Below are 11,826 nucleotides of genomic sequence, written 5' to 3' on the forward strand. Positions count from 1 at the left end.
GGAGAAGTCTTCCCCACCTTCCCAGGGTGGACCTCACAGAATGCAGTGAGCGTGCTTGCTTTCCTCCTACACATGGCTTGAGATGCCATGCTGCTTAGTGTTCATTATTTCATTCCAGTGACCTGTGGTAGAGGTATAAGAAAGCATTAAATAAATTTCACATGTGCCAATTGAGCTGCTCTCCCAGCTTGTGTGTTCAACTCAGCAAGTGTTCATTATTTGAGAGTTGAGAATACCTACTTAGGGGAGGGTGGGAGGGTGAGTGAAAGAAAGGAGAGATAGAGAGAGACCTGTGCACTGGTGGACCACACCTGTAATCCTAGCTATTCAGGAGGCTGAGATCTGAGGATTGCAGTTCAAAGCCAGCCTGGGCAGAAAAGTCCGTGAAAACCTTATCTCCAATAAACCACTCAAAAACCAGAAGTGGCACTCTGGCTCAAGCAGTAGAACGATCGATTTGAGCTCAAAAGCTGAGGGAAAGTGCCCAAGCCCAGAGTTCAAGCCCCACGACCAACTAAAAAAACAAAAGAGAGAGAGGGGGAGGGATAAAAGAAGGGAAGGAAGGAAGGAAGAAAGAAAGAAAGAAAGAAAGAAAGAAAGAAAGAAAGAAAGAAAGAAAAAGAAAGAAAGAAAATGACAGAACGAATTGTTTGGAGTCAGGAGTCATATGTCAGAGGTACTACCTTTGTTTGTTGTTAGGTCTGCCTCAGGTCATGCAGACCCTATACAATCACCTTCCCAATTCTTGGCTAAGTTTGAAACCTTTATGTGTTGCCTAGTGTCTGGCACACCTGGAGGCAGCCACCTCCAGATCCTGTTAAGTCACAACCTGGTCAGCCTCTGGTCGCACTTTCCATCTGACCAGAGTTGAGTCCCGGAAATTGAAGTCACATCCAGATCGAGTGTGGCCAGAGTTTCCCCCAAACTGCCACACCTCATCTGGTCTTTCACATAGATACATCCTTGCCCGAGGTTGGGTCGCTCCATTTTTTTAACATGCATTTCCACCATGTATGGCATGGGCAGCAGTTCAGTAAATAAACTTCTTTACCTGACTGAATACTGTGTGGTGTTATCTTTATTGGCTACCTAATGAAACTCACCTCATTAATAAACTTTAACTTCAAAGTTTCTAGTTATGAATGCATGGATATTTTTGTGACACATGTGAGATGAGTATCTACAAAACATATTTACTATCATCATTTAACAGTATAATTCTGCCTGGAATCTTTAATAGCAGCATAATTAACCATAAAGTCTATTTTGTTTGCTTTGCTTTGCTTTGTTTTTGCTTAAAGTAATAGAAGAGTAGGTGAGACAATCTGTGTGAAGCCTCATGGTCTGTGTTGGAGGGGCAGAATGATGTAGGCTCCGGCCTCAGGATTATCTGAGGACTGTGTTTGTGTATGTGGAAAGCTCTTGGCATGCCAGGCGATAGAGGGAACATGTTCTCTCTATCTCAAAGCTCTTGTCAGACTCTTGGGAGCTGAGGAAGTAGCTCTTCTGCTTACTTAAGCATAGACGAACAGCTAGTCAAGCATTTTCCTGAGTATGGGGAAGTGGTTTGAGCTTTCTCTAAAATAGTTTAGATAAAAATGTACAAAGACTTATCACATAGTTTAAGCAAAATTGTATCTGTTGAAATTCTTTGTGTGAATGTCTCCTGACTAAATCTTGGCAAAGATAATACTTGCTTGTCCTTAAATACCCACTAGCAATAAAACACAGCATGCAGTGGCAATTGCTATTTGCACTCTGCAACCCCTGTGTCCTGGTGATTTTGCGACCCTTACCCAGGGACCCCAATGCCTGAGACGTTGACAATTGGCACCCAAACAGGAACCCTGCAGTGATGAATACAGGAAGGGATATTCAGGTAAGTACTTTTAATTACATGGTGATGGGACAAGTTAAGTCTACTCCATACTTACATATGCTAAAATATTTACTTGCTGCTTATGGTGTAACTATTTCTTCTTTTGACATAGAAATGTGTATTAATGTAGTTAGGGAATGGAATCCTTGATTCCCCGACAAAGGGACGTTAGATGTTGATAATTAGAAATGAGTAAAGTATAATGTAGAAAGAGCTGTTCGAGAAGGGGAAAGGATTCCTGATAGATTTCTGTCCATTTGGGCTATTTTAAATAGCATTTTTAAAGCTTTAAATGAGAAAAGATTAATAGTGGACTTAAAGAAAGAGGCCACGCCTTCTATTGTAGATTTTATATTGGACTCTGAAGTCAAGGACACAATAGATAAGGCTGCATCACAATTAACAGAGAAAAAAACAGAGGTAAAGAAAGCTGAAAAGGAACAAACTGAAAGCATAAATAGAATGTCTGAGCAAATGGAGTTGATTTTATCAAGATTACAACATATGGAGTTAGAAATTAGCAGAGTGAAAGGAGAATCTGAGAAAGTGAAAGTAAAACAGCCTTCGGCTCCTCTGCTTGCTGAAGTAATTTTTACCGCGTCACTCCCTCACAAAACAGAAGGCTCAGACAGTGAATTTGATGATGAAATGCCTATTTTTTCTTATCCTGTAATTTGACCACCTCCTATGAATGGTATTGCTCAACCAGCCAGATATGACGGTGTTGCTGTCGATGATATTGGTAAACTAAAGAAGGCAGTGATGTATGGTCCTCAGTCTCATTATGTTAAGGAATTGCTTAATGCGCATCAGCGACATTATAATAATTTTGTTCCCGAGGATTGGAAGATGCTTTGTAGAGCCTTGCTTACGGAACCTGAATACCTACAATGGCAAATCTGGTTTACTGAGTTATATACAGAAAGGACTAGACAAAATGCACAGAGCAATAATCCACACCTGCAGGTCATAACCTGTCCCATGTTGAGTGGGACAGAACAATATGCAGATGCTCATATGCAAGTGAACTCTCCTGAAGAGATCCATGAGCAGTTACGAGACATTGGTATTGAGGCATGGGGGAGGATTCAGCTGGCAGGAGAGCATTATGGCTCCTGGACTAAAGTAATTCAAAAACCTAATAAACCCTATGTTAAATTTTTATCATGATTGACACTGACCTTGGAACATACTGTTGTGGGCAAGGCTGTACTGCAACAACTACTGGGCATGTTGGCTTATGAGAATGCTAATGAGGACTGTAGACGAGCCCTATTGCCTATTAAAGAATCTGGGGATGTAACTACATATAAGGGCATGTAAAGAAATTACATCCGAATCCCGGCGTATTCAGTGGTTTGCTGAAACTGTGCTCACTACCTGGCATGCATTACAAACCATCTAATCTAAAATGTTTTGGATGTGGTCAAACGGGACATGTAAAGAAGAATTGTAAAAAGGCTACTGATGTTAACAAGAGAGGACCAGGAATTTGCCATAAATGTAAAAAGGAAAGCACTGTGCAAGAGTGTGTAGATTAAAAATAGACAATAAAGGAATTCCTATAAAAATGCTTATCCTATGCAGGGAAACTCTCTATCCTGCCAGCCCCGGGGCCAAGGATTAATAACCGAGGGTAGCCAACCATTTTTCTTCCTTGTCCCTGCCACAGCCCACAGCGCCTCAATGGACATGCCGATTCATTGATCTACTGAGAGGCATATTGGTATAAAACCTGCTTGCATGTAAGTATTAATTATGGTCATTCAAAAATGACAGATGTCAGCTCCCCAGACATACTAAAATCTTGATTTCTAAGTAAGATAAGATTTTATGGTGCTACAAGTGTTGAGATATCTGGATGAGTCTAATGTGTATCTTGCACTGAATTAGACAAGAACATATCCATTATCATATGGGATAAAAAATGGCAGTAAGAAGATATTCCCTTGAGAAAGATATAGGAGGCTGCGAGAAGTATGGAGAAATTCAGATAATTTTGAAATTAGAAATGCAAGCTCAAGTATGTCTCTTTAAGTGGAAGGGCAAAAGAAGGGGAAGAGAAGAAAATAACTGAAAGCAGATCATTGTCCCAACTTAGAGTATAGAAAGACATAACCTATAACTTCCAAGTTAAAGAGAGACCAATATAATACGTCCCACTTAATTTAGATACATGCAAAATATTTATTTGGCTTTTTCCCACTTTAATGCTCTAAAATAAATGAAGACTTATAAGAAACGTTATGTGATTGTTGTTAGTTCAACCTGAACACTAGTTGTGATGAGCCCTCTTTTTCTCAGTATGCTCTTGGAAAATACTCCCTAAATTGCTGATGCTGTAACTGATTAGAGAGTCAGCGTAACAGGTTTCTACTTGTATGATAATTCCATGATAGTTTAATGTAGTTTTTTCTCAAGATATCCAACTATATTGTCTGACGGTGTACTTTGAACACACCCTCACACCTGAGCACATTATTTGAAATTGTACGTCAGCATTTAATTGGCATATTCTATTTTGTGCCTTTGTCTTTTTTGAATGTTCCTTTTGATTGCTCTATTTCCATTTCATCTGTACAAACTGCTAAAAATATTGTTCAGCTACCACTTCTTGTTTGCAAACACACAGTCTATTTATGAAGGTACTTTGTCCATGTTAAGCAATAGGGTAGTACTTACTCTCTGAGGAGAAAAGTTCCACAATATAACTGTATGCCAACATTTGAAGATGTAGAATTTAAGGCATTTTGAGACAAACAGTGATATTTGAATTGAAAGGCTCTTAGGGACATTTTCTTGGAGCTCATTAGTTTACCCAGGAGAAATATAAATATCCACACAGTTTGGAGCTAATTAGTAAGTAACTGAATTAACACTAGATCCTAGATGTTGTGTTATTACAAGTCACCATTGTATTATTGTTATATCAGAATCCTTCCCTACATGCATATGTGTATCAGAAAATGAAAGAAAGGCATTAAAAATGTCTTTTCTTTTTAGACATTTAATCCTTGTGGTGATGGTAATGTCTGAACTCTTCCATCCAATAAAAGCTTGAAGTTTATAAGAGCACTTCCTACATATAAGAATGTGTGGCAGTTTCATTGAGAAGGTTATTTCAGCATGGAGATATCCCTAAAAAGAATTATATTTAAATAGAGTGTATGGCAGTTATGACGTATCAATGGCTATTGAGGCATTTTCTATTCTAAAGAAGAATCAATTGCGGAGTCTTCAGTAACATCAGTAAAACTGTATGTTCAACCTATACTTGGTATTACTTGTCTTACATTTATAATGAATAGCCTGATAAGATGACCAAACCTATCTAACGATATTTCAGTAAAATCGCAAAGTGATGTAGATACATGGGTCACTCATTGGAACTGTAGAGCAAATTAGGTTTGTCTGTGCTATAGTTCAATCCATAATCTCCTGGTTAAATAGTCTTCAAAAATATTCACAGACAGTTACATCTGTATAATACTCCTAAGGTCAGGATAAAAGCATTTGTTCCCAACATTTAAAATAAAAAAAGATCTGTTGAATTCATGGATCTAGAATTTTATGGCTTCACATTCATATCTCAAAATTTCATCAATACTACTTACATCTCTACCAGTTCACCAAAACATTGTTCTTATTGAATTTGTCTATGTCCTTTTAGTTTTCAAATCCAAATAGCATATTTCCTTCAATGTCTTTGTAACAGTTTTGACCATTTCTTCCTGCGAATTCTTTCCTTTTTTACTTCTGTAAATCTGTTTTTATTACTTTCTTGTTTCCTTATCTCTTTCTTCCAATCTTGTCAACATTGGTGCTCACATTGCTACACTTATGTCATAACTTTTCTTTTCCTCTTCCCTTTAATAATGCCCCCAATTTTATCATTCTTTTTCATATTCATGGTCATGGATATTTTGATGATATCTAAAGAGATCAATCTTTGCCTCTGTTTAATATAAACTTTAGAACTATCAGAGAGTTTTTTTCCCTAAATCCATCATTTTCACTTGTAATCCTTATCACCAAGAATATCACTAACACATTTGCCTGGCCATAGATGTAGAACCATTTAGATTTCTTCTTACCCTTCTACTCCCACCCATTATATAAGATGAACGATCAAGATTTTCTCAGTTTCTGTTACTAATTTTGTTGGTCGTGGGACTGGAACTCTGGGCCTGTCTGCTGTCCCTGTGCTCTTCAGCTCAAGGCAAGCACTCTACCTATTGAGCTACAGCACCACTTTAGGATTTTCTATGTACTTTCCTAGCGAGTCCATTAAACTTCCCCCTTGAATTTGGTTGTCATGAATACCCAACTTCTATGTTAATGAGGAAAAACTCTAATGTAAACTTTGTCTCCAAAAAACCAGTCCAAGAAGCCGTGATCACAAATATTTGGCTATACTTTTTTACTTTTTTGTTTTTTTTTTTTACCTTGAAAGTCTTTTTGTGTCTAAATTGCCCACAAAAATAAGTAGTCCACTTTTTGGTGCAATCGTTTCTAACCTCAAAAATATATTTTGGTAACAAGATGCTTTGACGAAACCAAAGTATACTCCACTTTTTATCTTTTCTCTTAAGTCTCTCCTTAGATAAAATATCAGGAAAAGTGAAGTTATTCTTTGCAAAATTATTTCAATTGATTATTTTTCTCTTGGTCTTGCATTTGTTCAACAAGATGTATCGAGGAGAATAGAGTTAAATCACCCATACCTTGGATGAGTGTCTGTTACAAAGCACAATGCTTCTATGTCCTACTTCTATGTCCTCCTCTTAGCTCTTTCCTGATTTCCAATTAATCACGGCTTCTTGGCTTCAAGTTTAGGGAAGCTGAAGGACTATAAGGCCTCCCCCATTGCTCCATGTTCATGTTTTCTCGTTTAAAACTCTTTTAAGTTGCCTCATTCGGATGTGGAATTTATTTTCATGTCTTCATTCAAACTGTTCTGCATCGTAGTGAGCCAAATAGGCTCTGTAAAATCACTTTAGGTAGCTAAAATATTAAGAGAATCTATATCATAAAGTTTTGTCCTCTCTCCACTGTTGAAGCCAATATGTTTAGCTAGAGCTTCTAAGAAGAGTTTTGTTACCTTTTCCATTTCCTCAATTCTTTTCTGATCCCAAAATTTGTGGCTTATGTAATAAGAGAAGTGTTCACTATCTCATCTTAATAAGGATATTATTTTTTGTGAGCTTCTTAGAAATTTGAAATCATTGGTTTGAATTATCCTATTAGATTTTTTTTTCTGCGTTTCAGTGCTTCATGTGCAAAGACAGTGTGGAAAGAATTACAAACAGAATAATATAAACCTAATACATTCATTCATTGTGCAGGGCACTTTCTCTCTAAATATTTTGACTCAAAATATATTTTTCAGAGAATTACAGTTTGGTAATTAAAGGTCAAATCACAAATTTTCATGTCTTTTTCTTTAAAGAACTTTGAATTTAAATTCCACTACAACCTTGTTTTACAAACTGAAAGTATATTTCCTGGGTAAGGACATTTTCAAGGGAACCTACAGGATTCCCAGCAAGTTTTCTGAGGTTTATTGGTTTGTTTGTTTGTTTAGTTTAGTTTAATGAGCCATCTTCACCCACATTGCTCTCTCTCCACTAAGTCTCCATGGATTTCTTTGCATGAAAGCCTCTTTCCCAGGCAATTTTAAATTTTCTTAATAGGCTAAGTTGTTAAAAATCTTGAAGAATTAAAATTTACCTGTCATAATTGTAAAACTCTTTTGAGATTAGTTTATCAGAATCGCAATTTCACCAATCCTAATTCCACCTTTACCATCAGAAACAGTTAACGTTGTTTTCATGATATAGTATCCATACAACTATTCTTTTCCAGTGGCTTTGTTATGCATATATATTACCATATAAGCTGATGCAGAGCAAAATGAACTCCAAGATATGGAAACAGAGGCTTTTTGCTTGCGGTTGCTGTTTTTAATGTAGTATGTGATTTCTATTTTCTTTTGGGTTTTCTCCGTATGGTTTATCCTCTATTGTATTTGATTTTGATACCCTGTATTTTGTGTATACATTTACCTTAATTAGGGAATGGAAGAGGAAAAACAAAATAGTGAGAAAAAAGACAAAGGGCAAACCAATGCAATAGCAATGCTCACAAGACAATATATGAGAAATGTACATAACAACTTCTGAGAGGTATTGAGGAGAAGGAAAACTGTGAGAAAAATGAGGGAGGAGGTAACCAGTATGAAAAGTTATGTATTAAGTACTTTACATTTACTGACGGGATCAATGCAAGATAATGTTAAAGCATGCATAGATGCCTCACCAGCAGTCATTCAAGGAATGGCATATGCTGCAGCAATGAAAGGAGAACCATTCAGTGCTTATGAACAAATATTACATAAGAAATGACCTCAGGCCAGAAATGGGGTCTGTTTTTCATGTGGCCAGTCAGGACACATGAGTAAAGATTGTCAACAAAAGCAAAATAAACCTAGTAACAATAAAAAGGGTAAAGCGCCTGGACTTTGTCCATAATGAAAGAAACGAAATCATTGGAAAAATGAGTGTAGATCAAAATATCATAAGGATAGAATTTTCCTAACAGCAGAAGAAAAGGAGACAAAAAACAAGAATAGGTGTGCTCCCTCAGCCCCGTAAACGAAAGAGGGGAAACACCTACTGTTACACAAAAATCCCCAAAGGGATCAGATCCATTAAATCCCTTGTCTCCCCATTTACAGTATGGGATTTGCCAAGAATTACTCCAGGAAGTGCAGGGTTAGATCTGGCAGGAAAAAGAGATTACATTATCTCTATCATGTATGGTGTTCAGCTAATAAACACTCAAGTTTATGGTCCTGTAATTGAAGGAACTGTGGACTTGATAGTTGGTAGAAGCTCAAATTATAAGAAAATTTTGAGGTATTACCAGGAGTAGATGATGCAGATTATCAAGGGGAAATTAAAGTAATGGTAAGGTCTTTAAAAGAAAATATGCAAATACATATGGATCAAAAAAAAGCTCAAATCTTAATTTTAAATTATGTCCATCTTCCAAATCAAATCCTAAAAGAAGATCGAGGTACAGGAGGTTTCAGTTCCACAGAAACTGTGGCCTGGGTACAATCTATTTCTAAGGACCGACCCATAAAAAATATAAAAGTGGATAGAAAGCCAATAAAAGGTCTCTTGGACACAGGGCCAGACCCAACATGTATTGTAGGAAAAGATGGGCCCTCATCCTGGCCAATTATGAAGACAGAATCTATATTAATGTGATTGGGTATGGCTAACAATGTTGCTCAAAGTTCAAAAATTTTAAAGTGGGAGTGTGAAAATAGATTTGGAAACTTTCAACATTATATTGTATCTGCTTTGCCCTTACATTATGGGGCAGAGACATTATGCAAAACATGGAACTAAAATTAGTTACTGCAGATTCCTTTAGTGTACAAATTTTTTCAAAGAGGCCGCTGATGAGAAGTTTGCTGATGCAATATCATGGAAAAATCATCAGCCTGTGTGGGTTGATCAGTAGTCCCTAACTCAAGAGAAGATACAGGCTGTAGATCAATTGGTAAATGAGCAATTACAGAAAGGACATTTAGAGGAATCCAATAGCCCTTGGAATATTCCAGTTTTTGTAATTAAAAAGAAATCTGGGTAATGGAGGTTGTTACAAGACCTCAGAGCCATTAATAACACCATGCATGATATGGAGGCTCTTCAACCAAGACTTCCATCTCCTGTTGCTATTCCTAAAGGACATTATACAATAATCATTGATTTTCAGGAATTTTTTTCAATAAAATTGGATCCTAATGATTTTCAAAGATTTGCATTTCATGTGCCCTCATGTAATTTGAAAAGGCCCTGGCAGAGATATCAGTGGAAGGTCTTGCCACAAGGCATGAAAAATTCTCCTATATTGTGTCAAAAATTTGTGGATAAATCTTTACAAAAAACTGGGGAAGAATTTTCTAATGCTTATATTATTCATTATATGGATGATATTTTAATAGCTGCTGAAAGTAAACATTTAACAGAACAAATTTTAACAATTAACCATTGAGCAATTAACCAACTTTGGTTTGCTTATTGTTCCAGATAAAATTCAACATAATACACCTTTAAATTATTTAGGAAATATAATACATCATGTCACAAAAATGAGTTTCAAGCTAGATAAATTAAAAATATTAAATGATTTTTAAAAATTACTAGGAAACATAAATTGGGTTAGACCCTACTTGAAAATTACAACAGGAGAATTACACCCATTGTTTGAAGCCCTAAAAGGGGATTCTAATCCTAAATCTAAGAGACAATTCACTCCAATAATGTTAGAAAAAATTTCATTGGTGGAAGAAAAGTTACAAGCAAAAGTGGTCCAATTGGACTATAATAAAGACTGGGATTTTATAATGTTAAAGACATCTTATACACATAAAAGATGTTTATGGCAAGATGGAGTCCTGGAATGGCTTCACTTGCCTCACAGTCAGACAAGAATGATAGCTTCTTATGTATATTTGTGCAGCCAACTCATTGTCAAGGCAAGGAGTAGGTCCCGAGAGTTATTTGAGAAAGAAATGAATAATATAATTATGCCTTATAATAAAAAACAATTAAAATATTATTACAGAATGATGAGAATTGGGGATTAGCATTATTAAATTATACAGGACAAATAAAATTTCATGTTCCTCAATATCCTTTATTAAATTTTGTGGAAGAGGTAAAAACCATTTTTCCATTAGTGGTAACAACACCTTTAGAAGGAGCTCTAACAGTTTTTACTGATGGGTCATCAAATGGAACTTCAGTGGTATACATTCCAGACCACTTCCCTATTATTAAAAGGGCATCTGACATTTCAGAGCAACAGACGGAAATTATTGCTGTAATTTTAGCTTTAACCATATTTGTAAATAATCACCTTAATACTAATGAACAAAACCTTACACTTATGCAAAAACATTGGAGCGAAATTGGATTTAAAGTTCAGCCAAAAGTTAAAAGGAAAGATTTGCTCACAGGCACCAGGAAAGGGCCAGATGTATTAATCACCTCGGGAAGAGGGTATACATGTGTGTTTCCACAGGATGCCGAGTCACCCATCTGGAATCTCACCCGACTCGTGTGCCCTAGAAAAATAAGAGAAACCCAGGCGAATAAAAACCCAGAAGCAAGAAATGAAGAAGGCGATGCACAAGCTCAAAAGTCTTCACCTTTCTCCTCAACAGGCCATGGCAACAAAAGAAGCCCAACCACCAACCTGGGAACAAATTAAGAAGCTCACTCATTCTGCGGAGGAGATTGTTGTTTCTACAGGAAAGACTATCACTGTTTAAATTAAGTTTCTTGCTATACTTGCCATTATTGCTGTGCAGGCAGTGTCTGTTTCAGGAGAACAATACTGGGCATATGTTCCTAATCCTCCTCTTCTACATCCCGTGGGATGGGGGAGATGAGGATATAATACAAGTAATGAAAAATAATAGTGATCTGCTAGGGAGTTTGGAGGACTATTCTAATTCTCATATGACTTCTCAAACTATTAATTATGAAGGAATGACAGATACCACTCCAATTTGCATAACGCAATCAGGAGAAAATATCCCCGGGTGTTTGCCTATAAACTATAGAACTTTTTTGACTGATGATCAATCCAATGATAAAAAGTTCAAAAAAAGATTGATGTGGGAAATTGACATATTAGGTTTTCATACTTATAATGAATCCTTTTTCATTCCCAAGAGGAATAAAAATTTAGGTAACTGCCTACAAAAATATCATGACAAAGATCAGTTTGGGGATGTATTAATTACCTCACCATAATTGTGGGAATGTGGATTTCAAAAGGCCTGTTTTTTACAACCTATGGGGCACCAGATAGTATTTTTGATTTTTCCATTGGTAACCCTGATTATGATTATGCTGCCTACTTAA

General features: G+C 36.5%; 1 long non-coding RNA gene across 1 annotated transcript; it reads left to right on the forward strand.

Annotated features, from left to right (window-relative positions):
- Positions 1-1,609: 1,609 nt before the first annotated feature.
- On the forward strand, positions 1,610-11,574 carry LOC138830100 (uncharacterized). Its single transcript, XR_011372871.1, has 3 exons — positions 1,610-1,879; positions 3,552-3,624; positions 10,979-11,574. It is a non-coding gene; the product is annotated as an uncharacterized lncRNA (long non-coding RNA).
- Positions 11,575-11,826: the final 252 nt, after the last annotated feature.

This window comes from Dipodomys merriami, unplaced genomic scaffold (genome assembly GCF_024711535.1).
Source record: "Dipodomys merriami isolate MVZ:Mamm:240054 unplaced genomic scaffold, mDipMer1.0.p SCAF_1834, whole genome shotgun sequence".
Classification (NCBI taxonomy): domain Eukaryota; kingdom Metazoa; phylum Chordata; class Mammalia; order Rodentia; family Heteromyidae; genus Dipodomys; species Dipodomys merriami.